The sequence below is a fragment of the Engystomops pustulosus genome, unplaced genomic scaffold (genome assembly GCF_040894005.1).
Source record: "Engystomops pustulosus unplaced genomic scaffold, aEngPut4.maternal MAT_SCAFFOLD_201, whole genome shotgun sequence".
NCBI classification, from domain to species: Eukaryota; Metazoa; Chordata; class Amphibia; order Anura; family Leptodactylidae; genus Engystomops; species Engystomops pustulosus.
This window is the reverse complement of record NW_027285081.1, coordinates 35958-62594: the sequence shown is the minus strand read 5'-3', so window position 1 is coordinate 62594 and position 26637 is coordinate 35958. Positions and strand designations below refer to the sequence as shown.

The 26637-nt window shown below is 49.8% G+C and overlaps 1 protein-coding gene across 1 annotated transcript in view; it reads right to left on the bottom strand.

The window, feature by feature from the left end:
• Nucleotides 1-7235, bottom strand: part of LOC140109487 (aldehyde dehydrogenase family 3 member B1-like) — a 61071-nt gene extending 53836 nt beyond the window's left edge. Inside the window, exon 1 of the mRNA XM_072132015.1 lies at nt 6985-7235. The gene's annotated coding sequence lies outside the window, so the exon portion shown is untranslated. The remainder of the gene's footprint in view (nt 1-6984) is intronic.
• Nucleotides 7236-26637: the final 19402 nt, after the last annotated feature.

The following is a 26637-nucleotide window of genomic DNA, read 5'->3' as shown; positions in this document are numbered from 1 at the left end:
GGCTGCAGGTATAGAGGACATCAGAGAGGGAAAGGCAGTGGGGGAGGCTGCAGGTATAGAGGACATCAGAGAGGGAGAGGCAGTGGGGGAGGCTGCAGGTATAGAGCACATCAGAGAGAGGGAGAGGCAGTGGGAGAGGCTGCAGGTATAGAGGACATCAGAGAGAGGGAGAGGCAGTGGGGGAGGCTGTAGGTATAGAGGACATAAGAGGGGGAGAGGCAGTGGGGGAGGCTGCAGGTATAGAGGACATCAGAGAGAGGGAGAGGCAGTGGGAGAGGCTGCAGGTATAGAGGACATCAGAGAGAGGGAGAGGCAGTGGGGGAGGCTGCAGGTATAGAGCACATCAGAGAGAGGGAGAGGCAGTGGGGGAGGCTGCAGGTATAGAGGACATCAGAGAGAGGGAGAGGCAGTGGGGGAGGCTGCAGGTATAGAGGACATCAGAGAGAGGGAGAGGCAGTGGGGGAGGCTGCAGGTATAGAGGACATCAGAGAGGGAGAGGCAGTGTAAGAGGCTGCAGGTATAGAGGACATCAGAGAGGGAGAGGCAGTGGAAGAGGCTGCAGGTATAGAGCACATCAGAGAGAGGGAGAGGCTGTAGGTATAGAGCACATCAGAGAGAGGGAGAGGCAGTTGGGGAGGCTGTAGGTATAGAGCACATCAGAGAGAGGGAGAGGCAGTGGGGGAGGCTGTAGGTATAGAGGACATCAGAGAGAGGGAGAGGCAGTGGGGGAGGCTGCAGGTATAGAGGACATCAGAGAGAGGGAGAGGCAGTGGGGGAGGCTGCAGGTATAGAGGACATCAGAGAGGGAGAGGCAGTGGGGGAGGCTGCAGATATAGAGCACATCAGAGAGAGGGAGAGGCAGTGGGGGAGGCTGCAGGTATAGAGGACATCAGAGAGGGAGAGGCAGTGGGGGAGGCTGCAGGTATAGAGGACAGAAGAGAGGGAGAGGCAGTGGGGGAGGCTGCAGATATAGAGGACAGAAGAGAGGGAGAGGCAGTGGGGGAGGCTGCAGATATAGAGGACAGAAGAGAGGGAGAGGCAGTGGGGGAGGCTGCAGATATAGAGCACATCAGAGAGAGGGGGAGGCTGCAGATATAGAGCACATCAGAGAGAGGGAGAGGCAGTGGGGGAGGGTGCAGGTATAGAGGACATCAGAGAGAGGGAGAGGCAGTGGGAGAGGCTGCAGGTATAGAGGACATCAGATAGGGAGAGGCAGTGGGAGAGGCTGCAGGTATAGAGGACATCAGAGAAAGGGAGAGGCAGTGGAAGAGGCTGCAGATATAGAGGACATCAGAGAGGGAGAGGCAGTGGGAGAGGCAGCAGGTATAGAGGACATCAGAGAGGGAGAGGCAGTGGGGGAGGCTGCAGGTATAGAGCACATCAGAGAGAGGGAGAGGCAGTGGGAGAGGCTGCAGGTATAGAGGACATCAGAGGGAGAGGCAGTGGGGGAGGCTGCAGGTATAGAGGACATCAGAGAGGGAGAGGCAGTGGGAGAGGCTGCAGGTATAGAGGACATCAGAGAGAGAGGCAGTGGGGGAGGCTGCAGGTATAGAGGACATCAGAGAGGGAGAGGCAGTGGGAGAGGCTGCAGATATAGAGGACATCAGAGAGAGGGAGAGGCAGTGGGAGAGGCTGCAGGTATAAAGGACATCAGAGAGGGAGAGGCAGTGGGGGAGGCTGCAGGTATAGAGGACATCAGAGAGAGGGAGAGGCAGTGGGAGAGGCTGCAGGTATAGAGGACATTAGAGAGGGAGAGGCAGTGGGGGAGGCTGCAGGTATAGAGGACATCAGAGAGAGGGAGAGGCAGTGTGAGAGGCTGCAGGTATAGAGGACATCAGAGAGAGGGAGAGGCAGTGGGGGAGGCTGCAGGTATAGAGGACATCAGAGAGGGCGAGGCAGTGGGGGAGGCTGCAGGTTTAGAGGACATCAGAGAGGGAAAGGCAGTGGGGGAGGCTGCAGGTATAGAGAGCATCAGAGAGGGAGAGGCAGTGGGGAAGGCTGCAGGTATAGAGGACATCAGAGAGGGAGAGGCAGTGGGGGAGGCTGTAGGTATAGAGGACATCAGAGAGGGAGAGGCAGTGGGGGAGGCTGCAGGTATAGAGGACATCAGAGAGAGGGAGAGGCAGTGGGAGAGGCTGCAGGTATAGAGGACATCAGAGAGAGGGAGAGGCAGTGGGGGAGGCTGCAGGTATAGAGGACATCAGAGAGCGAAAGGCAGTGGGGGAGGCTGCAGGTATAGAGGACATCAGAGAGAGGGAGAGGCAGTGGGGGAGGCTGCAGGTATAGAGCACATCAGAGAGAGGGAGAGGCAGTGGGAGAGGCTGCAGGTATAGAGGACATCAGAGAGAGGGAGAGGCAGTGGGGGAGGCTGTAGGTATAGAGGACATCAGAGGGGGAGAGGCAGTGGGGGAGGCTGCAGGTATAGAGGACATCAGAGAGAGGGAGAGGCAGTGGGGGAGGCTGCAGGTATAGAGAGCATCAGAGAGAGGGAGAGGCAGTGGGGGAGGCTGCAGGTATAGAGGACATCAGAGAGAGGGAGAGGCAGTGGGGGAGGCTGCAGGTATAGAGAGCATCAGAGAGGGAGAGGCAGTGGGGGAGGCTGCAGGTATAGAGAGCATCAGAGAGAGGGAGAGGCAGTGGGAGAGGCTGCAGGTATAGAGGACATCAGAGAGGGAGAGGCAGTGGGAGAGGCTGCAGATATAGAGGACATCAGAGAGAGGGAGAGGCAGTGGGAGAGGCTGCAGGTATAGAGGACATCAGAGAGGGAGAAGCAGTGGGGGAGGCTGCTGGTATAGAGGACATCAGAGAGAGGGAGAGGCAGTGGGAGAGGCTGCAGGTATAGAGGACATCAGAGAGGGAGAGGCAGTGGGGGAGGCTGCAGGTATAGAGGACATCAGAGAGAGGGAGAGGCAGTGGGGGAGGCTGCAGGTATAGAGGACATCAGAGAGAGGGAGAGGCAGTGGGGGAGGCTGTAGGTATAGAGGACATCAGAGAGAGAGAGGCTGCAGGTATAGAGGACATCAGAGAGAGGGAGAGGCAGTGTGAGAGGCTGCAGGTATAGAGGACATCAGAGAGGGCGAGGCAGTGGGGGAGGCTGCAGGTTTAGAGGACATCAGAGAGGGAAAGGCAGTGGGGGAGGCTGCAGGTATAGAGGACATCAGAGAGAGGGAGAGGCAGTGGGGGAGGCTGCAGGTATAGAGGACATCAGAGAGGGAAAGGCAGTGGGGGAGGCTGCAGGTATAGAGGACATCAGAGAGAGGGAGAGGCAGTGGGGGAGGCTGCAGGTATAGAGCACATCAGAGAGAGGGAGAGGCAGTGGGAGAGGCTGCAGGTATAGAGGACATCAGAGAGGGCGAGGCAGTGGGAGAGGCAGCAGGTATAGAGGACATCAGAGAGAGGGAGAGGCAGTGGGGGAGGCTGCAGGTATAGAGAGCATCAGAGAGAGGGAGAGGCAGTGGGGGAGGCTGCAGGTATAGAGGACATCAGAGAGAGGGAGAGGCAGTGGGGGAGGCTGCAGGTATAGAGAGCATCAGAGAGGGAGAGGCAGTGGGGGAGGCTGCAGGTATAGAGAGCATCAGAGAGAGGGAGAGGCAGTGGGAGAGGCTGCAGGTATAGAGGACATCAGAGAGGGAGAGGCAGTGGGAGAGGCTGCAGGTATAGAGGACATCAGAGAGAGGGAGAGGCAGTGGGAGAGGCTGCAGGTATAGAGGACATCAGAGAGGGAGAGGCAGTGGGAGAGGCTGCAGATATAGAGGACATCAGAGAGAGGGAGAGGCAGTGGGGGAGGCTGCAGGTATAGAGGACATCAGAGAGGGAGAGGCAGTGGGAGAGGCTGCAGATATAGAGAGCATCAGAGAGAGGGAGAGGCAGTGGGAGAGGCTGCAGGTATAGAGGACATCAGAGAGGGAGAGGCAGTGGGAGAGGCTGCAGGTATAGAGGACATCAGAGATGGAGAGGCAGTGGGGGAGGCTGCAGGTATAGAGCACATCAGAGAGAGGGAGAGGCAGTGGGGGAGGCTGTAGGTATAGAGGACATCAGAGAGAGGGAGAGGCAGTGGGGGAGGCTGCAGGTATAGAGGACATCAGAGAGGGAGAGGCAGTGGGAGAGGCTGCAGGTATAGAGGACATCAGAGAGGGAGAGGCAGTGGGGGAGGCTGTAGGTATAGAGGACATCAGAGAGGGAGAGGCAGTGGGAGAGGCTGCAGGTATAGAGGACATCAGAGAGAGGGAGAGGCAGTGGGAGAGGCTGCAGGTATAGAGGACATCAGAGAGGGAGAGGCAGTTGGAGAGGCTGCAGGTATAGAGGACATCAGAGAGGGAGAGGCAGTGGGAGAGGCTGCAGGTATAGAGAGCATCAGAGAGAGGGAGAGGCAGTGGGGGAGGCTGTAGGTATAGAGGACATCAGAGAGAGGGAGAGGCAGTGGGGGAGGCTGCAGGTATAGAGGACATCAGAGAGGGAGAGGCAGTGGGAGAGGCTGCAGGTATAGAGGACATCAGAGAGGGAGAGGCAGTGGGGGAGGCTGTAGGTATAGAGGACATCAGAGAGGGAGAGGCAGTGGGAGAGGCTGCAGGTATAGAGGACATCAGAGAGAGGGAGAGGCAGTGGGAGAGGCTGCAGGTATAGAGGACATCAGAGAGGGAGAGGCAGTGGGAGAGGCTGCAGGTATAGAGGACATCAGAGAGGGAGAGGCAGTGGGAGAGGCTGCAGGTATAGAGGACATCAGAGAGAGGGAGAGGCAGTGGGAGAGGCTGCAGGTATAGAGAGGGCCTCTCTTACCCCTGTATGTTGTCTATTGCCCTTGTATAGTGCCTCCATTACCACTTTGTAGCTCCTCTTTCTTCTGTGTAGCGTGTTTTAGCTTTGTATGGTGCCTCCCGTCCCCCAGCACAGTGCCTCCCTTACCCCTGTATAGTGTGTATTGCCCCTGCACGGTGCCCCTCTTACCCCTGCACGGTGCCCCTCTTACCCCTGCACGGTGCCCCTCTTACCCCAGTATAGTGCCTGCCTTACCCCTGCACAGTGCCTGCCTTACCCCTGCACAGTGCCTGCCTTACCCCTGCACAGTGCCTGCCTTACCCCTGCACAGTGCCTGCCTTACCCCTGCACAGTGCCTGCCTTACCCCTGCACAGTGCCTGCCTTACCCCTGCACAGTGCCTGCCTTACCCCTGTATAGTGTGTATTACCCCTGCACAGTGCCTCTTACCCCTGTATAGTGTGTATTACCCCTGCACAGTGCCTCTTACCCCTGTATAGTGTGTATTACCCCTGCACAGTGCCTCTTACCCCTGTATAGTGTGTATTACCCCTGCACAGTGCCTCTTACCCCTGTATAGTGTGTATTACCCCTGCACAGTGCCTCTTACCCCTGTATAGTGTGTATTACCCCTGCACAGTGCCTCTTACCCCTGTATAGTGTGTATTACCCCTGCACAGTGCCTCTTACCCCTGCACAGTGCCTCTTACCCCTGCACAGTGCCTCTTACCCCTGCACAGTGCCTCTTACCCCTGCACAGTGCCTCTTACCCCTGCACAGTGCCTCTTACCCCTGCACAGTGCCTCTTACCCCTGCACAGTGCCTCTTACCCCTGCACAGTGCCTCTTACCCCTGCACAGTGCCTCTTACCCCTGCACAGTGCCTCTTACCCCTGCACAGTGCCTCTTACCCCTGCACAGTGCCTCTTATCCCTGTATAGTGTGTATTACCCCTGTATAGTGTGTATTACCCCTGCACAGTGCCTCTTACCCCTGTATAGTGTGTATTACCCCTGCACAGTGCCTCTTACCCCTGCACAGTGCCTCTTACCCCTGCACAGTGCCTCTTACCCCTGCACAGTGCCTCTTACCCCTGCACAGTGCCTCTTACCCCTGCACAGTGCCTCTTATCCCTGTATGGTGTGTATTACCCTTGCACAGTGCCTCTTACCCCTGTATAGTGTGTATTACCCCTGCACAGTGCCTCTTACCCCTGTATAGTGTGTATTACCCCTGCACAGTGCCTCTTACCCCTGTATAGTGTGTATTACCCCTGCACAGTGCCTCTTACCCCTGTATAGTGTGTATTACCCCTGCACAGTGCCTCTTACCCCTGTATAGTGTGTATTACCCCTGCACAGTGCCTCTTACCCCTGTATAGTGTGTATTACCCCTGCACAGTGCCTCTTACCCCTGTATAGTGTGTATTACCCCTGCACAGTGCTTCTTACCCCTGTATAGTGTGTATTACCCCTGCACAGTGCCTCTTACCCCTGCACAGTGCCTCTTACCCCTGTATAGTGTGTATTACCCCTGCACAGTGCCTCTTACCTCTGTATAGTGTGTATTACCCCTGCACAGTGCCTCTTACCTCTGTATAGTGTGTATTACCCCTGCACAGTGCCTCTTACCCCTGTATAGTGTGTATTACCTCTGTACTGTGCCTCTTACCCCTGCACAGTGCCTCTTACCTCTGTATAGTGTGTATTACCCCTGCACAGTGCCTCTTACCTCTGTATAGTGTGTATTACCCCTGCACAGTGCCTCTTACCCCTGTATAGTGTGTATTACCCCTGCACAGTGCCTCTTACCTCTGTATAGTGTGTATTACCCCTGCACAGTGCCTCTTACCTCTGTATAGTGTGTATTACCCCTGCACAGTGCCTCTTACCCCTGTATAGTGTGTATTACCCCTGCACAGTGCCTCTTATCCCTGTATGGTGTGTATTACCCTTGCACAGTGCCTCTTACCCCTGTATAGTGTGTATTACCCCTGCACAGTGCCTCTTACCCCTGTATAGTGTGTATTACCCCTGCACAGTGCCTCTTACCCCTGTATAGTGTGTATTACCCCTGCACAGTGCCTCTTACCCCTGTATAGTGTGTATTACCCCTGTATAGTGTGTATTACCCCTGCACAGTGCCTCTTACCTCTGTATAGTGTGTATTACCCCTGCACAGTGCCTCTTACCCCTGTATAGTGTGTATTACCTCTGTACTGTGCCTCTTACCTCTGTACTGTGCCTCGCTGTGTTTGCTTCTCCTGGAGGAAGTGATTATCTGGGGAGTAGCTGCTGCAGCTCAGGGCGGGAGGAGAACATTGTGCAAGGACTTGTCACAGCGCCAGTGTCGTTACTGTGTGCAATCATCTCAGGGTGTTACATCACAGAACAGAGAGGAGACTCCGTGGACTGCTGCACCCAAATACCCCGGCAGGTCCTGACCCCACGACTCATGCATCAGGGAGACACCGAGGTGATTTACATACACCACACCCACATCATGCATCCTCCAATCACAGAGTCCTGACATCACACACAGCAGAATACACACCCCCAGCATATACACAACCTACCCCCAGCATATACACAACCTACCCCCAGCATATGCACAACCTACCCCCAGCATATACACAACCTACCCCCAGCATAATACACATCCTACCCCCCAGCATAATACACATCCTACCCCCCAGCATAATAAACAACCTACCCCCAGCATAATACACAACCTACCCCCAGCATATGCCCAACCTACCCCCAGCATATGCACAACCTACCCCCAGAAGAATACACAACCTACCCCCAGCATATACACAACCTACCCCCAGCATATACACAACCTACCCCCAGCATATGCACAACCTACCCCCAGCATAATAAACAACCTACCCCCAGCATAATACACATCCTACCCCCCAGCATAATACACATCCTACCCCCCAGCATAATAAACAACCTACCCCCAGCATAATACACAACCTACCCCCAGCATATGCCCAACCTACCCCCAGCATATGCACAACCTACCCCCAGAAGAATACACAACCTACCCCCAGCATATACACAACCTACCCCCAGCATATGCACAACCTACCCCCAGCATAATACACAACCTACCCCCAGCATATACACAACCTACCCCCAGCATATACACAACCTACCCCCAGCATATGCACAACCTACCCCCAGAAGAATACACAACCTACCCCCAGCATATACACAACCTACCCCCAGCATATGCACAACCTACCCCCAGCATAATACACAACCTACCCCCAGCATATGCACAACCTACCCCCAGCATATATACAACCCACCCCCAGCATAATACACAACCTACCCCCAGCATAATACACAACCTACCCCCAGCATATGCACAACCTACCCCCAGCATAATAAACAACCTACCCCCAGCATAATACACAACCTACCCCCAGCATATGCACAACCTACCCCCAGCATAATACACAACCTACCCCCAGCATAATACACAACCTACCCCCAGCATAATACACAACCTACCCCCAGCATATGCACAACCTACCCCCAGCATATGCACAACCTACCCCCAGCATAATACACAACCTACCCCCAGCATATACACAACCCACCCCCAGCATATACACAACCTACCCCCAGCATATGCACAACCTACCCCCAGCATAATAAACAACCTACCCCCAGCATAATACACAACCTACCCCCAGCATATGCACAACCTACCCCCAGCATAATACACAACCCACCCCCAGCATATGCACAACCTACCCCCAGCATAATACACAACCTACCCCCCAGCATATACACAACCTACCCCCAGCATATACACAACCTACCCCCAGCATATACACAACCTACCCCCAGCATATACACAACCTACCCCCAGCATATACACAACCTACCCCCCAGCATATACACAACCTACCCCCCAGCATATACACAACCTACCCCCAGCATTAATACACAACCTACCCCCAGCATATACACAACCTACCTCCCAGCATATACACAACCTACCCCCCAGCATATACACAACCTACCCCCAGCATTAATACACAACCTACCCCCAGCATATACACACAACCTACCCCCAGCATATACACAACCTACCCCCCAGCATAATACACATCCTACCCCCCAGCATAATACACATCCTACCCCCCAGCATAATACACATCCTACCCCCAGCATAATACACAACCTACCCCCAGCATATACACAACCTACCCCCCAGCATATACACAACCTACCCCCCAGCATATACACAACCTACCCCCAGCATTAATACACAACCTACCCCCAGCATATACACACAACCTACCCCCAGCATATACACAACCTACCCCCCAGCATAATACACATCCTACCCCCCAGCATAATACACATCCTACCCCCCAGCATAATACACATCCTACCCCCAGCATAATACACAACCTACGCCAAGAATAAAGACACCCAAAGATACAGAACCTACCCTCAACATAATACACAACATACCCCCAGAATAAAGACACCTACCCCCCAGCATATACACAACCTACCCCCCAGGATATACACAACCTACCCCCAGCATATACACAACCTACCCCCAGCATATACACAACCCACCCCCAGCATATGCACAACCTACCCCCCAGCATAATACACAACCTACCCCCAGCATATACACAACCTACCCCCAGCATATACACAACCTACCCCCCCAGCATATACACAACCTACCCCCAGCATATACACAACCTACCCCCAGCATATACACAACCTACCCCCAGCATATACACAACCTACCCCCCAGCATATACACAACCTACCCCCCAGCATATACACAACCTACCCCCCAGCATATACACAACCTACCCCCCAGCATATACACAACCTACCCCCAGCATTAATACACAACCTACCCCCAGCATATACACAACCTACCCCCCAGCATATACACAACCTACCCCCCAGCATATACACAACCTACCCCCAGCATTAATACACAACCTACCCCCAGCATATACACACAACCTACCCCCAGCATATACACAACCTACCCCCCAGCATAATACACATCCTACCCCCCAGCATAATACACATCCTACCCCCCAGCATAATACACATCCTACCCCCAGCATAATACACAACCTACGCCAAGAATAAAGACACCCAAAGATACAGAACCTACCCTCAACATAATACACAACATACCCCCAGAATAAAGACACCTACCCCCCAGCATATACACAACCTACCCCCCAGGATATACACAACCTACCCCCAGCATATACACAACCTACCCCCAGCATATACACAACCCACCCCCAGCATATGCACAACCTACCCCCCAGCATATACACAACCCACCCCCAGCATATACACAACCCACCCCCAGCATATACACAACCCACCCCCAGCATATACACAACCCACCCCCAGCATTAATACACAACCTACCCCCAGCATAATACACAACCTACCCCCAGCATAATACACAACCTACCCCCAGCATAATACACAACCTACCCCCAGCATATGCACAACCTACCCCCAGCATATGCACAACCTACCCCCAGCATATGCACAACCTACCCCCAGCATAATACACAACCTACCCCCAGCATATACACAACCCACCCCCAGCATATACACAACCTACCCCCAGCATATGCACAACCTACCCCCAGCATAATAAACAACCTACCCCCAGCATAATACACAACCTACCCCCAGCATATGCACAACCTACCCCCAGCATATGCACAACCTACCCCCAGCATAATACACAACCCACCCCCAGCTTATGCACAACCTACCCCCAGCATAATACACAACCTACCCCCAGCATACGCACAGCCTACCTCCAGCATACACACAGCCTACCCCCAGCATATACACAGCCTACCCCCAGCATATACACACAACCTACCCCCAGCATATACACAACCTACCCCCAGCATATACACAACCTACCCCCAGCATAATACACAACCTACCCCCAGCATACGCACAGCCTACCCCCAGCATACGCACAGCCTACCCCCAGCATACACACAGCCTACCCCCAGCATATACACAACCTATCCCCAGCATATACACAACCTACCCCCCAGCATATACACAACCTACCCCCAGCATATACACAACCTACCCCCAGCATACACACAACCTATCCCCAGCATATACACAACCTACCCCCAAGCATATACACAACCTACCCCCAGCATATACACAACCTACCCCCAGCATATACACAACCTACCCCCAGCATATACACAACCTACCCCCAGCATATACACAACCTACCCCCCGGCATATACACAACCTACCCCCCAGCATAATACACATCCTACCCCCCAGCATAATACACATCCTACCCCCCAGCATAATACACAACCTACGCCAAGAATAAAGACACCCAAAGATACAGAACCTACCCTCAACATAATACACAACATACCCCCAGAATAAAGACACCTACCCCCCAGCATATACACAACCTACCCCCCAGGATATACACAACCCACCCCCAGCATATACACAACCCACCCCCAGCATATACACAACCCACCCCCAGCATTAATACACAACCTACCCCCAGCATAATACACAACCTACCCCCAGCATATACACAACCTACCCCCAGCATATACACAACCTACCCCCAGCATAATACACAACCTACCCCCAGCATAATACACAACCCACCCCCAGCATATACACAACCTACCCCCAGCATATACACAACCTACCCCCCAGGATATACACAACCCACCCCCAGCATATACACATCCCACCCCCAGCATATACACAACCCACCCCCAGCATTAATACACAACCTACCCCCAGCATAATACACAACCTACCCCCAGCATAATACACAACCTACCCCCAGCATAATACACAACCTACCCCCAGCATAATACACAACCTACCCCCAGCATAATACACAACCCACCCCCAGCATATACACAACCTACCCCCAGCATATACACAACCTACCCCCCAGCATATACACAACCTACCCCCCAGCATATACACAACCTACCCCCCAGCATAATACACATCCTTCCCCCCAGCATAATACACAACCTACACCAAGAATAAAGACACCCAAAGATACAGAACCTACCCTCAACATAATACACAACATACCCCCAGAATAAAGACACCTACCCCAAGCATATGCACAACCTACCCCCAGCATAATACACAACCTACCCCCAGCATATACACAACCCACCCCCAGCATATGCACAACCTACCCCCAGCATAATACACAACCTACCCCCAGCATACGCACAGCCTACCCCCATCATACGCACAGCCTACCCCCAGCATACGCACAGCCTACCCCCAGCATACGCACAGCCTACCCCCAGCATACGCACAGCCTACCCCCAGCATACGCACAGCCTACCCCCAGCATATACACACAACCTACCCCCAGCATATACACAACCTACCCCCCAGCATATACACAACCTACCCTCCAGCATATACACAACCTACCCTCCAGCATATACACAACCTACCCCCAGCATATACACAACCTACCCCCCAGCATATACACAACCTACCCCCCAGCATATACACAACCCACCCCCAGCATATACACAACCTACCCCCAGCATTAATACACAACCTACCCCCAGCATAATACACAACCTACCCCCAGCATAATACACAACCTACCCCCAGCATATATACACAACCTACCCCCAGCATATACACAACCTACCCCCCAGCATAATACACATCCTACCCCCCAGCATAATACACATCCTACCCCCAGCATAATACACAACCCACCCCCAGCATATACACAACCTACCCCCAGCATAATACACAACCTACGCCAAGAATAAAGACACCCAAAGATACAGAACCTACCCTCAACATAATACACAACATACCCCCAGAATAAAGACACCCCAAGATACAAAACCTACCCCCAGAATAAAGACACCCCAAGATACAAAACCTACCCCCAGAATAAAAAAAAAAAAATCAACCTACCTCCAGAATTTACTCCCAAAGGTACAGAATCTACCCCAGAATAATACACAGCCTACCCCTATAATACACACCCTAAGAAACACAACCTACTCCCAGAATACACAATCTATCCCCAGATTAATACACAACCTACCTCCAAAATATACACCCCAAGATACAGAACGTATCCCCAGAATAAATTCTTAATCTACCCTCAGAGTATGCATCCCATGATACAGAACCTATCCCCAGAATAATACACAACCTACCCCTAGAATATACACAACTAGATACGCAACCTACCCCCGGAATGATAGATAACCTACCTAAAGATTACTATATAATCTACCCCCAGAATAAACAACCCAAGACACATTACCTACCCCCAGAATGATAAACAACCGACCCATACAATATACACCCTAAGATACACAACCTACCTCTAGTTTATACACCCAAATATACAGAACCTACCCCCAGAATAAATAAAATAAAACCTACCCCTAGATTATACACCCCATGATACACAACCTACCCCGAGAATGTGGGCTTATCGCCCCTGGACTGGTGTCTGTTTAAGCACAAAAAGAGTTAATTGAACAATCTGTGTAGCGCTTTAATATGGGGCAGGTGCTATGGGTCGAAATTAACCCTCCCCTGTTACCGTTTCCTCTCCGGTGGCTTGCGGCCTCTCTTCACCGCCGCAGGCAGTCGCTCCCTTCCCCTTGTATTTTTTGTCCATATGATGTTTTTCCATTATATTGTTTTAATATTTTGTATTTAATCAAATCTAAAAGAAGTGCGGCTGCAGGTGGGTAGGACGGGGTCTGCATGGGCTCAGACACCCCCTCCGATATCATGTGAAGAGTGAAGCCCAAGCACCACAGAGGCAACAAAGAATTTTTATTTCAAAACATTTTAAAAAAGTGGAATTACCTGTGTGTGTAACATAACACAGGGAGCAGTGGATAACAGGGATATATCAATGGGTAGCGAAAGGCCTGGTGGGTAATGTACAAACTGATGGATCACAGTGGATAGTTAGTTTCCTACCGAGATTTAGCATGCCCTCCAGTCCACCCCTCCAGTACAGTCCAGTCCTCCAGTTCAGCCCATCCCTCCAGTCCAGCCCATCCCTCCAGTCCAGCCTATCCCTCCAGTCCAGTCCTCCAGTCCAGCCCATCCCTCCAGTCCAGTCCTCCAGTTCAGCTTAGCCCCCAGTCCATCCCTCCAGTCCCACCCATCCCTCCAGTCCAGTCTAGCCCAGCCCTCCAGTCCAGCCCATCCCTCCAGTCCAGTCCAGCCCATCCCTCCAGTCCAGTCTAGCCCAGCCCTCCAGTCCAGCCCATCCCTCCAGTCCAGTCCCACCCATCCCTCCAGTCCAGTCTAGCCCAGCCCTCCAGTCCAGCCCATCCCTCCAGTCCAGTCCAGCCCATTCCTCCAGTCCAGTCCAGCCCATCCCTCCAGTCCCATCCCTCCTGTCCCGCCCTGCCCTCCCATCCCGCCCATCCCTCCTGTCCCGCCCATCCCTCCAGTCCAGTTCAGTCCAGCCTATCCCTCCAGTCCAGTCCAGCCCATCCCTCCAGTCCAGCCCAACCCTCCAATCCCATCCCTCCTGTCCTGTCCCGCCCTACAGTCCCGTCCCGTCCCACCCTCCAGTCCCGTCCCGTCCCACCCAGCCCTCCAGTCCCGTCCCGTCCAGCCCTCCAGTCCCATCCCCCCAGTCCCGTCCCATCCCGTCCAGCCCTCCAGTCCCTCCCCGCCCATCCCTCCAGTCCTGTCCCGCCCATCCCTCCAGTTCAGCCCCCCATGCGCCTGTTCTGTATACATGTGTCCATGGGATGTGCTGTATACATGTACCTGTGCTCTATATACACTGTATACATTCTACATGCGCCTGCGCCAAATACATGTATATAATTTGTATGTATACAGTATTTGTCGTATACAAATTTGATGTGTAAATACTGTATGTGTGTATAAATGTATGGATGTGTATAACTGTATGTGTGGAGAGGAATTACCTGTGTGTGTAACATAATGTATCAATGGGTAGCAAAAGGCCTGGTGGGTAATGTACAAACTGATGGATCACAGTGGATAGTTAGTTTCCTACAGAGATTTAGCATGCCCTCCAGTCCAGTCCTCCAGTCCAGCCCTCCAGTCCAGCCCTCCAGTCCAGTCCAGTCCTCCAGTCCAGTCCTCCAGTCCAGTCCAATCCTCCAGTTCAGCCCATCCCTCCAGCCCATCCCTCCAGTCCAGCCCTCCAGTCCAGCCCTCCAGTCCAGCCCTCCAGTCCAGTCCAGCCCTCCAGTCCATCCCACCCCTCCAGTCCAGCCCATCCCTCCAGTCCAGCCCTCCAGTTCAGCCCAGCCCTCCAGTCCAGCCCTCCAGTTCAGCCCATTCCTCCGGTCCAACCCATCCCTCCAGTACAGTCCTCCAGTTCAGCCCAGCCCTCCAGTTCAGCCCAGCCCTCCAGTCCATCCCTCCAGTCCTCCCCATCCCTCCAGTCCCGCCCATCCATTCAGTCCAGTCCAGCCCATCCCTCCAGTCCAGCCCATCCCTCCAGTCCCATCCCTCCTGTCCTGTCCCGCCCTGCCCTTCCGTCCCATCCAGCCCTCCTTTCTGGTCCCGTTTCTGCCCAGCCCTCCAGTCCCATCCCGCCCAGCCCACCCATCCAGCCCATCACTCCAGTCCCATCCCTCCAGTCCCATGCCATCCGGTCCAGCCCTCCAGTCCCATGCCGTCCGGTCCAGCCCTCCAGTCCGATCCCGTCCGGTCCAGCCCTCCAGTCCCATGCCGTCTGGTCCAGCCCTCCAGTCCCATGCCGTCCGGTCCAGCCCTCCAGTCCAATCCCGTCCGGTCCAGCCCTCCAGTCCCATGCCGTCTGGTCCAGCCCTCCAGTCCCATCCCGTCCGGTCCAGCCCTCCAGTCCCATCCCATCCGGTCCAGCCCTCCAGTCCCGTCCCGTTCAGCCCTCCAGTCCCGTCCAGCCCTCCAGTCCCGTCCTGTCCGGGCAGCCCTCCAGTCCGATCCCGTCCGGTCCAGCCCTCCAGTCCAATGCCGTCTGGTCCAGCCCTCCAGTCCCATCCCGTCCGGTCCAGCCCTCCAGTCCCATCCCATCCGGTCCAGCCCTCCAGTCCCGTCCCGTCCAGCCCTCCAGTCCCGTCCAGCCCTCCAGTCCCGCCCTGTCCGGTCCAGCCCTCCAGTCCCGTCCCATCCAGCCCTCCAGTCCCATCACTCCAGTCCCATCCCGTCCCATCCCGTCCAGCCCTCCAGTCCCGCCCCGCCCATCCCTCCAGTCCTGTCCCGCCCATCCCTCCAGTTCTGTCCCGTCGCGCTCAGCCCTCCAGTTCAGCCCCCCATGTGCCTGTTCTGTATACATGTGTCCATGGGATGTGCTGTATACGTGTACCTGTATATAATTGTATGTATACAGTATTTGTCCAAATTTGATGTGTACATACTGTATGTGTGTATAAATGCATGGATGTGTATAACTGTATGTGTGTATAAATGTATGGATGTGTATATACTGTATGAGTTTGTGTATATTATGGGGCACGTTTACTTACCTGGTCCTGTCGCGATCCCTGATCCGGACGGGCCAACGAAGATGAAGTCCAGCACGATTCACGTAGCTCGTGCGCCCGAGTTCCTGCATCCGTCGCTTCTGCGCTGAGGTCCGCCAGAGTTCACCTTCTCCTTGACGGTGCATGTAAGTGCGTGTCTTGCAACACAATTTGAATGTTAAATCCTTCGGGTTGTCCGACGGCCTTGCCCCCGAAATTGTCTGGATACCCGATGAAAATGTGCTCCGCGGACCCTTAGTAAATAAGCCCCGATATGTTTGAGTGCATAATTGTAAGCATATAAGTGTATACAAGTATATAAAAGTGAGTGCATGAGTTTAGAACTGTATGAGGGAGATCTTTCATGCACTGGTGCCCCAGCACCGACATATGATAGCGGCCATGCTCCCCCTCGTAGCTCAGCCCTCTAGATGTATCTGGCGGGCGACTGAGCTGGTGCACAAAACTGCGACAGGTCCGACCTGGCGTAGTTTTGCAGAGGTGATAACACCCCACTACACCCCCACTACACTGGCCACTGCGCCCCAATACGCCCCCTCCACACCCACATGGCATGGAGGTGGCATATTTACGATTTTCATATCGAATTCTTTCAGAAAGCTTAGTCCTGTTACTTTATCTATACAGTAAGTGTGGTCCCTGTATATCTAAACAATACGCCTGGTCCTGTTACCTTATCTATACAGTAAGCTTAGTTCTGTTACCTTATCTATACAGTAAGCTTAGTCCTGTTATTTCTATATTATAAATTTGGTTCTATAACCATTTCCATGCAGTAAGCTTGGCCCTGTTACCCTATCTATACAGTAAGCTTAGTCCTGTTACCTTACCTATACAGTAAGCTTAGTCCTGTTACCTTATCTATACAGTAGGCTTGGTCCTGTTACCATTTCTATACAGTAAGCTTGGTTCTATAACCAGTTCCATGCAGTAAGCTTGACCCTGTTACCCTATCTATACAATAAGCTTAGTCCTGTTACTTTATCTGTACAGTAAGCTGAGTTCTGTTATATATATATTAAAAATTTGGTTCTGTGACCATTTCCATACAGTTAGCTAGGTCCTGTTACCTTACCTTTACAATAAGCTTAGTCCTGTTAACTTATCTATACAGTAAATTTTGTCCTGTTATATCCATACAGTAAGTTTGGCCCTGTTACCTTATTTATACAGTAATCTTGGCCCTCTTAACGTATCTATACAGTAAGCTTGGCCCTGTTTCCTTATCTGTACAGTAAGCTTTGTCCTGTTACCTAATCTATACAGTAAGCTTGGTCTTGTTACCTTATCTTTACAGTCAGCTTGTTTCTGTTACCTTCTTTACACAGTAAGCTTAGTCCTGTTACCCTATCTAAACAGTAAGCTTGGCCCTGTAACCTTATCTATACAGTAAGCTTGTTCCTGTTAAAACTATACAGTAAGCTTGTTCCTGTTAAAACTATACAGTAAGCTTGGTCCTATTACCTTATCTATACAGTAAGCTTAGTCCTGTTACCTTATCTATACAGTAAGCTTGGTCCTGTTACCTTATTTATACAGTAAGCTTGTACTGTTACCTTATCTATACAGTAAGCATAGTCCTGTTACCTTATCTATACAGTAAGCTTAGTCCTGTTACCTTATCTATACAGTAAACTGGGTCCTGTTACCTTATCTATACAGTAAGCTTAGTCCTGTTACCTTATCTATACAGTAAGCTTGGCCCTGTAACTTTACCTATACAGTAAGCTTGGCCCTGTAACCTTATCTAACAGTAATCTTGGTCCTGTTACCTTATTTATACAGAAAGCTCAGTCTGGTTACCCTATCTAAACAGTAAGCTTGGCCCTGTAACCTTATCTATACAGTAAGCTTGTTCCTGTTAAAACTATACAATAAGCTTGGTCCTATTACCTTATCTATACAGTAAGCTTAGCCCTGATACCTTATCTACACAGTAAGCTTGGCCCTGTTACCTTTTCTATACAGTAAGCTTGGTTATGTTACCTTCTTTACACAGTAAGCTTAGTCCTGTTACCCAATCTAAACAGTAAGCTTGGCCCTGTAACCTTATCTATACAGTAAGCTTGTCCCTGTTATATCTATACAGTAAGCTTGGTCCTGTTACCGTTTCTATACAGTAAGCTTGGCCCTGTTACCTTATCTATACAGTAAGCTTGGCCCTGTTACCTTATCTATACAGTAAGCTTAGTTCTGTTATATCTAGATTATAAATTTGGTTCCGTTGCCATTCCCATACAGTAAGTTGGGCCCTGTTACCCTATCTATACAGTAAGCTTGGTCCTGTTATCTTATCTGTACAGTAAGCTTAGTCCTGTTAACTAATCTATACAGTAAGCTTGGTCTTGTTACCTTTTCTTTACAGTAAGCTTGTTTCTGTTGCCTTCTTTACACAGTAAGCTTAGTCCTGTTACCCTATCTAAACAGTAAGCTTGGCCCTGTTACCATTTCTATACAGTAAGCTTGTTCCTGCTAAAACTATACAGTAAGCTCGGTCCAATTACCTTATCTATACAGTAAGCATAGTCCTGTTACCTTATCTATACAGTAAGCTTAGTCCTGCTACCTTATCTATACAGTAAACTGGGTCCTGTTACCTTATCTATACAGTAAGCTTGGCCCTGTCACCTTATCTATACAGTAAGCTTAGTCATGTTACCTTATCTATACAGTAAGCTTAGTCCTGTTACCTTATCTATACAGTAAGCTTGGCCCTGTTACCTTATCTATACAGTAAACTGGGTCCTGTTACCTTATCTATACAGTAAGCTTGGCCCTGTCACCTTATCTATACAGTAAGCATAGTCCTGTTACCTTATCTATACAGTAAGCTTAGTCCTGTTACCTCATCTATACAGTAAACTGGGTCCTGTTACCTTATCTATACAGTAAGCTTGGCCCTGTCACCTTATCTATACAGTAAGCTTAGTCATGTTACCTTATCTATACAGTAAGCTTAGTCCTGTTACCTTATCTATACAGTAAGCTTGGCCCTGTTACCTTATCTATACAGTAAGCTGGGCCCTGTAACCTTACGTATACAGTAAGCTTGGCCCTGTAACCTTATCTATACAGTAAGCTAGGTCCTGTTACCTTATTTATACAGTAAGCTTGGTCCTGTTACCTTATCTATACAGTAATCTTGGTTCTGTTACCTTCTTTACACAGTAAGCTTAGTCCTGTTACCCTATCTAAACAGTAAGCTTGGCCCTGTTACCTTATCGATACAGTAAGCTTGGCCCTGTAACCTTATCTATACAGTATGCTTGGTCCTGTTACATTATCTATACAGTAAGCATGGTCCTGTTACCTTTGCTATACAGTAAGCTTGGTTCTGTTACCTTCTTTACACAGTAAGCTTAGTCCGGGTTCCCTATCTAAACAGTAAGCTTGGCCCTGTAACCTTATCTATACAGTAAGCTTGTTCCTGTTAAAACTATACAGTAAGCTCGGTCCTATTACCTTATCTATACAGTAAGCTTAGTCCTGTTACCTTATCTATACAGTAAGCTTGGCCCTGTTACCTTTTCTATACAGTAAGCTTGGTTATGTTACCTTCTTTACACAGTAAGCTTGGCCCTGTAATCTTACCTATACAGTAAGCTTAGTCCTGTTACCCAATCTAAACAGTAAGCTTGGCCCTGTAACCTTATCTATACAGTAAGCTTGTCCCTGTTATATCTATACAGTAAGCTTGTCCCTGTTATATCTATACAGTAAGCTTGGTCCTGTTACCGTTTCTATACAGTAAGCTTGGCCCTGTTACCTTATCTATACAGTAAGCTTGGCCCTGTTACCTTATTTATACAGTAAGCTTAGTTCTGTTATATCTAGATTATAAATTTGGTTCCGTTGCCGTTCCCATACAGTAAGTTGGGCCCTGTTACCCTATCTATACAGTAAGCTTGGTCCTGTTATCTTATCTGTACAGTAAGCTTAGTCCTGTTAACTATTCTATACAGTAAGCTTGGTCTTGTTACCTTTTCTTTACAGTAAGCTTGTTTCTGTTACCTTCTTTACACAGTAAGCTTAGTCCTGTTACCCTATCTAAACAGTAAGCTTGGCCCTGTAACCTTATCTATACAGTAAGCTTGTTCCTGTTAAAACTATACAGTAAGCTCGGTCCTATTACCTTATCTATACAGTAAGCATAGTCCTGTTACCTTATCTATACAGTAAGCTTAGTCCGGTTACTTTATCTATACAGTAAACTGGGTCCTGTTACCTTATCTATACAGTAAGCTTAGTCATGTTACCTTATCTATACAGTATGATTAGTCCTGTTACCTTATCTATACAGTAAGCTTAGTCCTGTTACCTTATCTATACAGTAAGCTTGGCCCTGTTACCTTATCTATACAGTAAGTTGGGCCCTGTAACCTTACCTATACAGTAAGCTTGGCCCTGTAACCTTATCTATACAGTAAGCTAGGTCCTGTTACCTTATTTGTACAGTAAGCTTGGTCCTGTTACCTTATCTATACAGTAATCTTGGTTCTGTTACCTTCTTTACAAAGGCCACCCTGACAGCCTGCTACCTGCATACAGGAGCTAATACCACCCAGACAGCCTGCTACCTGCAGCTTGGCCCTGTTACCTTATCTATACAGTAAGCTTGGCCCTGTAATCTTACCTATACAGTAAGCTTAGTCCTGTTACCCTATCTAAACAGTAAGCTTGGCCCTGTAACCTTATCTATGCAGTAAGCTTGGCCCTGTTACCTTATCTATACAGTATGCTTGGTCCTGTTACCTTATCTATACAGTAAGCTTGGTCCTGTTACCTTTTCTAAACAGTAAGCTTGGTTCTGTTACCTTCTTTACTCAGTAAGCTTAGTCCTGTTACCCTATCTAAACAGTAAGCTTGGCCCTGTAACCTTATCTATACAGTAAGCTTGTCCCTGTTAAAACTATACAGTAAGCTTGGTACTATTACCTTATCTATAGAGTAAGCTTAGTCCTGTTACCTTATCTACACAGTAAGCTTGGCCCTGTTATTACTATACAGTAAGCTCAGTCCTATTACCTTATCTATACAGAAAGCTTACTTCTGTTATATCTAGATTATACATTTGTTTCCGTTGCCATTTCCATACAGTAAGTTTGACCCTGTTACCGTATCTATACAGTAAGCTTGGCCCTGTTACCTTATCTGTACAGTAAGCTTAGTCCTGTTACCATATCTAAACAGTAAGCTTGGCCCTGTAACCTTGTCTATACTGTAAGCTTGTTCCTGTTAAAACTATACAGTAAGCTCGGTCCTATTACCTTATCTATACAGTAAGCTTAGTCCTGTTACCTTATCTATACAGTAAACTGGGTCCTGTTACCTTATCTATACAGTAAGCTTAGTCCTGTTACCTTATCTATACAGTAAGCTTGGCCCTGTTACCTTATCTATACAGTAAGCTTGGCCCTGTAACCTTATCTATACAGTAATCTTGGTCCTGTTACCTTATTTGTACAGAAAGCTTGGCCCTGTTACCTTATCTATACAGTAATCTTGGTTCTGTTACCTTCTTTACACAGTAAGCTTAGTCCTGTTACCCTATCTAAAGAGTAAGCTCGGCCCTGTAACCTTATCTATACAGTAAGCTTGGCCCTGTTACCTATTCTACACAGTATGCTTGGTCCTGTTACCTTATCTATACAGTAAGCTTGGTCCTGTTACCTTTTCTATACAGTAAGCTTGGTTCTGTTACCTTCTTTACACAGTAAGCTTAGTCCTGTTACCCTATCTAAACAGTAAGCTTGGCCCTGTAACCTTATCTATACAGTAAGCTTGTCCCTGTTAAAATTATACAGTAAGCTTGGTACTATTACCTTATCTACACAGTAAGCTTGGCCCTGTTATTACTATACAGTAAGCTCAGTCCTATTACCTTATCTATACAGTAAGCTTAGTCCTGTTACCGTATCTATACACTAAACTTGGCCCTGATACCTTATCTATACAGTAATCTTGGTCCTGTTACCTTATCTATACAGTAAGCTTAGTCCGGTTACCTTATCTATGCAGTAAACTGGGTCCTGTTACCTTATCTATACAGTAAGCTTAGTCATGTTACCTTATCTATACAGTAAGCTTAGTCCGGTTACCTTATCTATACAGTAAGCTTGGCCCTGTTACCTTATCTATACAGTAAGCTTGGCCCTGTAACCTTACGTATACAGTAAGCTTGGCCCTGTAACCTTATCTATACAGTAAGCTAGGTCGTGATACCTTATTTGTACAGTAAGCTTGGTCCTGTTACCTTATCTATACAGTAATCTTGGTTCTGTTACCTTCTTTACAAAGGCCACCCTGACAGCCTGCTACCTGCATACAGGACATAATACCACCCTGACAGCCTGCTACCTGCAGCTTGGCCATGTTACCTTATCTATACAGTAAGCTTGGCCCTGTAACCTTACCTATACAGTAAGCTTAGTCCTGTTACCCTATCTAAACAGTAAGCTTGGCCCTGTTACCTTATCTGTACAGTAAGCTTAGTCCTGTTACCCTATCTAAATAGTAAGCTTGGCCCTGTAACCTTATCTATACTGTAAGCTTGTTCCTGTTAAAACTATACAGTAAGCTCGGTCCTATTACCTTATCTATACAGTAAGCTTAGTCCTGTTACCTTATCTATACAGTAAACTGGGTCCTGTTACCTTATCTATACAGTAAGCTTAGTCCTGTTACCTTATCTATACAGTAAGCTTGGCCCTGTTACCTTTTCTATACAGTAAGCTTGGCCCTGTAACCTTACATATACAGTAAGCTTGGCCCTGTAACCTTATCTATACAGTAATCTTGGTCCTGTTACCTTATTTATACAGTAAGCTTGGCCCTGTTACCTTATCTATACAGTAATCTTGGTTCTGTTACCTTCTTTACACAGTAAGCTTAGTCCTGTTACCCTATGTAAACAGTAAGCTCGGCCCTGTAACCTTATCTATACAGTAAGCTTGGCCCTGTTACCTTATCTACACAGTATGCTTGGTCCTGTTACCTTATCTATACAGTAAGCTTGGTCCTGTTACCTTTTCTATACAGTAAGCTTGGTTCTGTTACCTTCTTTACACAGTAAGCTTAGTCCTGTTACCCTATCTAAACAGTAAGCTTGGCCCTGTAACCTTATCTATACAGTAAGCTTGTCCCTGTTAAAATTATACAGTAAGCTTGGTACTATTACCTTATCTATACAGTAAGCTTAGTCCTGTTACCTTATCTACACAGTAAGTTCGGCCCTGTTATTACTATACAGTAAGCTCAGTCCTATTACCTTATTTATACAGTAAGCTTGGTCCTGTTACCTTATCTATACAGTAAGCTTGGCCCTGTCACCTTATCTATACAGTATGCTTGGTCCTGTTACCTTATCTATACAGTAAGCTTTGTCCTGTTACCTTCTCTATACAGTAAGCTTGGCTCTGTTACCTTCTTTACACAGTAAGCTTAGTCCTGTTACCCTATCTAAACTGTAAGCCTGGCCCTGTAACCTTATCTATACAGTAAGCTTGTCCCTGTTAAAACTATACAGTAAGCTTAGTCCTATTACCTTATCTACACAGTAAGTTCGGCCCTGTTATTACTATACAGTAAGCTCAGTCCTATTACCTTATCTAAACAGTAAGCTTAGTCCTGTTACCTTATCTATACACTAAGCTTGGCCCTGATACCTTGTCTATACAGTAATCTTGGTCCTGTTACCTTATCTATACAGTAAGCTTGTCCTGTTACCTTATCTATACAGTAAGCTTGGTCCTGTTACCTTATTTATACAGTAAGCTTGTACTGTTACCTTATCTATACGGTAAGCTTGATTCTGTTACCTTATCTATACAGTAAGCTTGTTCCTGTTACCTTATCTATACAGTAAGCTTGGTTCTGTTACCTTCTTTACACAGTAAGCTTAGTCCTGTTACCCTATCTTAACAGTAAGCTTATCCCTGTTAAAACTACAGTATACAGTAAGCTCAGTCCTATTACATTATCTATACAGTAAGCTTAGTCCTGTTACCTTACCTATACAGTAAGCTTAGTCCTGTTACCTTATCGATACAGTAAGCTTGGCTCTGTTATTACTATACACTAAGCTTTCCTGTTACCTTATCTGTACAGTAAGCTTGGTCCTGCATCTGTAGTGTTTGGAAGGCTGATGCTAATAGCTCCAGGCCTGTTCTATCATCTGTGGTGTCTGTCAGGGTGGTATGAGGTCCTGTATGCTGGTAGCAGGCTGTCAGGGTGGTATGAGGTCCTGTATGCAGGTAGCAGGCTGTCAGGGTGGTATGAGGTCCTGTATGCAGGTAGCAGGCGGTCAGGGTGGTAGGGGGTCCTGTATGCAGGTAGCAGGCTGTCAGGGTGGTATGAGGTCCTGTATGCAGGACACAGGCTGTCAGGGTGGTATGAGGTCCTGTATGCAGGTAGCAGGCTGTCAGGGTGGTATGAGGTCCTGTATGCTGGTAGCAGGCTGTCAGGGTGGTATGAGGTCCTGTATGCAGGTAGCAGGCTGTCAGGGTGGTATGAGGTCCTGTATGCAGGTAGCAGGCTGTCAGGGTGGTATGAGGTCCTGTATGCAGGTAGCAGGCTGTCAGGGTGGTATGAGGTCCTGTATGCAGGTAGCAGGCTGTCAGGGTGGTATGAGGTCCTGTATGCAGGTAGCAGGCTGTCAGGGTGGTATGAGGTCCTGTATGCAGGACACAGGCTGTCAGGGTGGTATGAGGTCCTGTATGCAGGTAGCAGGCTGTCAGGGTGGTATGAGGTCCTGTATGCAGGTAGCAGGCTGTCAGGGTGGTATGAGGTCCTGTATGCAGGTAGCAGGCTGTCAGGGTGGTATGAGGTCCTGTATGCAGGACACAGGCTGTCAGGGTGGTATGAGGTCCTGTATGCAGGTAGCAGGCTGTCAGGGTGGTATGAGGTCCTGTATGCAGGTAGCAGGCTGTCAGGGTGGTATGAGGTCCTGTATGCAGGTAGCAGGCTGTCAGGGTGGTATGAGGTCCTGTATGCAGGTAGCAGGCTGTCAGGGTGGTATGAGGTCCTGTATGCAGGTAGCAGGCTGTCAGGGTGGTATGAGGTCCTGTATGCAGGTAGCAGGCTGTCAGGGTGGTATGAGGTCCTGTATGCTGGTAGCAGGCTGTCAGGGTGGTATGAGGTCCTGTATGCAGGTAGCAGGCTGTCAGGGTGGTATGAGGTCCTGTATGCAGGTAGCAGGCTGTCAGGGTGGTATGAGGTCCTGTATGCAGGTAGCAGGCTGTCAGGGTGGTAGGGGGTCCTGTATGCAGGTAGCAGGCTGTCAGGGTGGTAGGGGGTCCTGTATGCAGGACACAGGCTGTCAGGGTGGTATGAGGTCCTGTATGCAGGTAGCAGGCTGTCAGGGTGGTATGAGGTCCTGTATGCAGGTAGCAGGCTGTCAGGGTGGTATGAGGTCCTGTATGCAGGTAGCAGGCTGTCAGGGTGGTATGAGGTCCTGTATGCAGGTAGCAGGCTGTCAGGGTGGTATGAGGTCCTGTATGCAGGTAGCAGGCTGTCAGGGTGGTAGGGGGTCCTGTATGCAGGTAGCAGGCTGTCAGGGTGGTATGAGGTCCTGTATGCAGGACACAGGCTGTCAGGGTGGTATGAGGTCCTGTATGCAGGTAGCAGGCTGTCAGGGTGGTATGAGGTCCTGTATGCAGGTAGCAGGCTGTCAGGGTGGTATGAGGTCCTGTATGCAGGTAGCAGGCTGTCAGGGTGGTATGAGGTCCTGTATGCAGGTAGCAGGCTGTCAGGGTGGTATGAGGTCCTGTATGCAGGTAGCAGGCTGTCAGGGTGGTATGAGGTCCTGTATGCAGGTAGCAGGCTGTCAGGGTGGTATGAGGTCCTGTATGCAGGTAGCAGGCTGTCAGGGTGGTATGAGGTCCTGTATGCAGGTAGCAGGCTGTCAGGGTGGTATGAGGTCCTGTATGCAGGTAGCAGGCTGTCAGGGTGGTATGAGGTCCTGTATGCAGGTAGCAGGCTGTCAGGGTGGTATGAGGTCCTGTATGCAGGTAGCAGGCTGTCAGGGTGGTATGAGGTCCTGTATGCAGGTAGCAGGCTGTCAGGGTGGTATGAGGTCCTGTATGCAGGTAGCAGGCTGTCAGGGTGGTATGAGGTCCTGTATGCAGGTAGCAGGCTGTCAGGGTGGTATGAGGTCCTGTATGCAGGTAGCAGGCTGTCAGGGTGGTATGAGGTCCTGTATGCAGGTAGCAGGCTGTCAGGGTGGTATGAGGTCCTGTATGCAGGTAGCAGGCTGTCAGGGTGGTATGAGGTCCTGTATGCAGGTAGCAGGCTGTCAGGGTGGTATGAG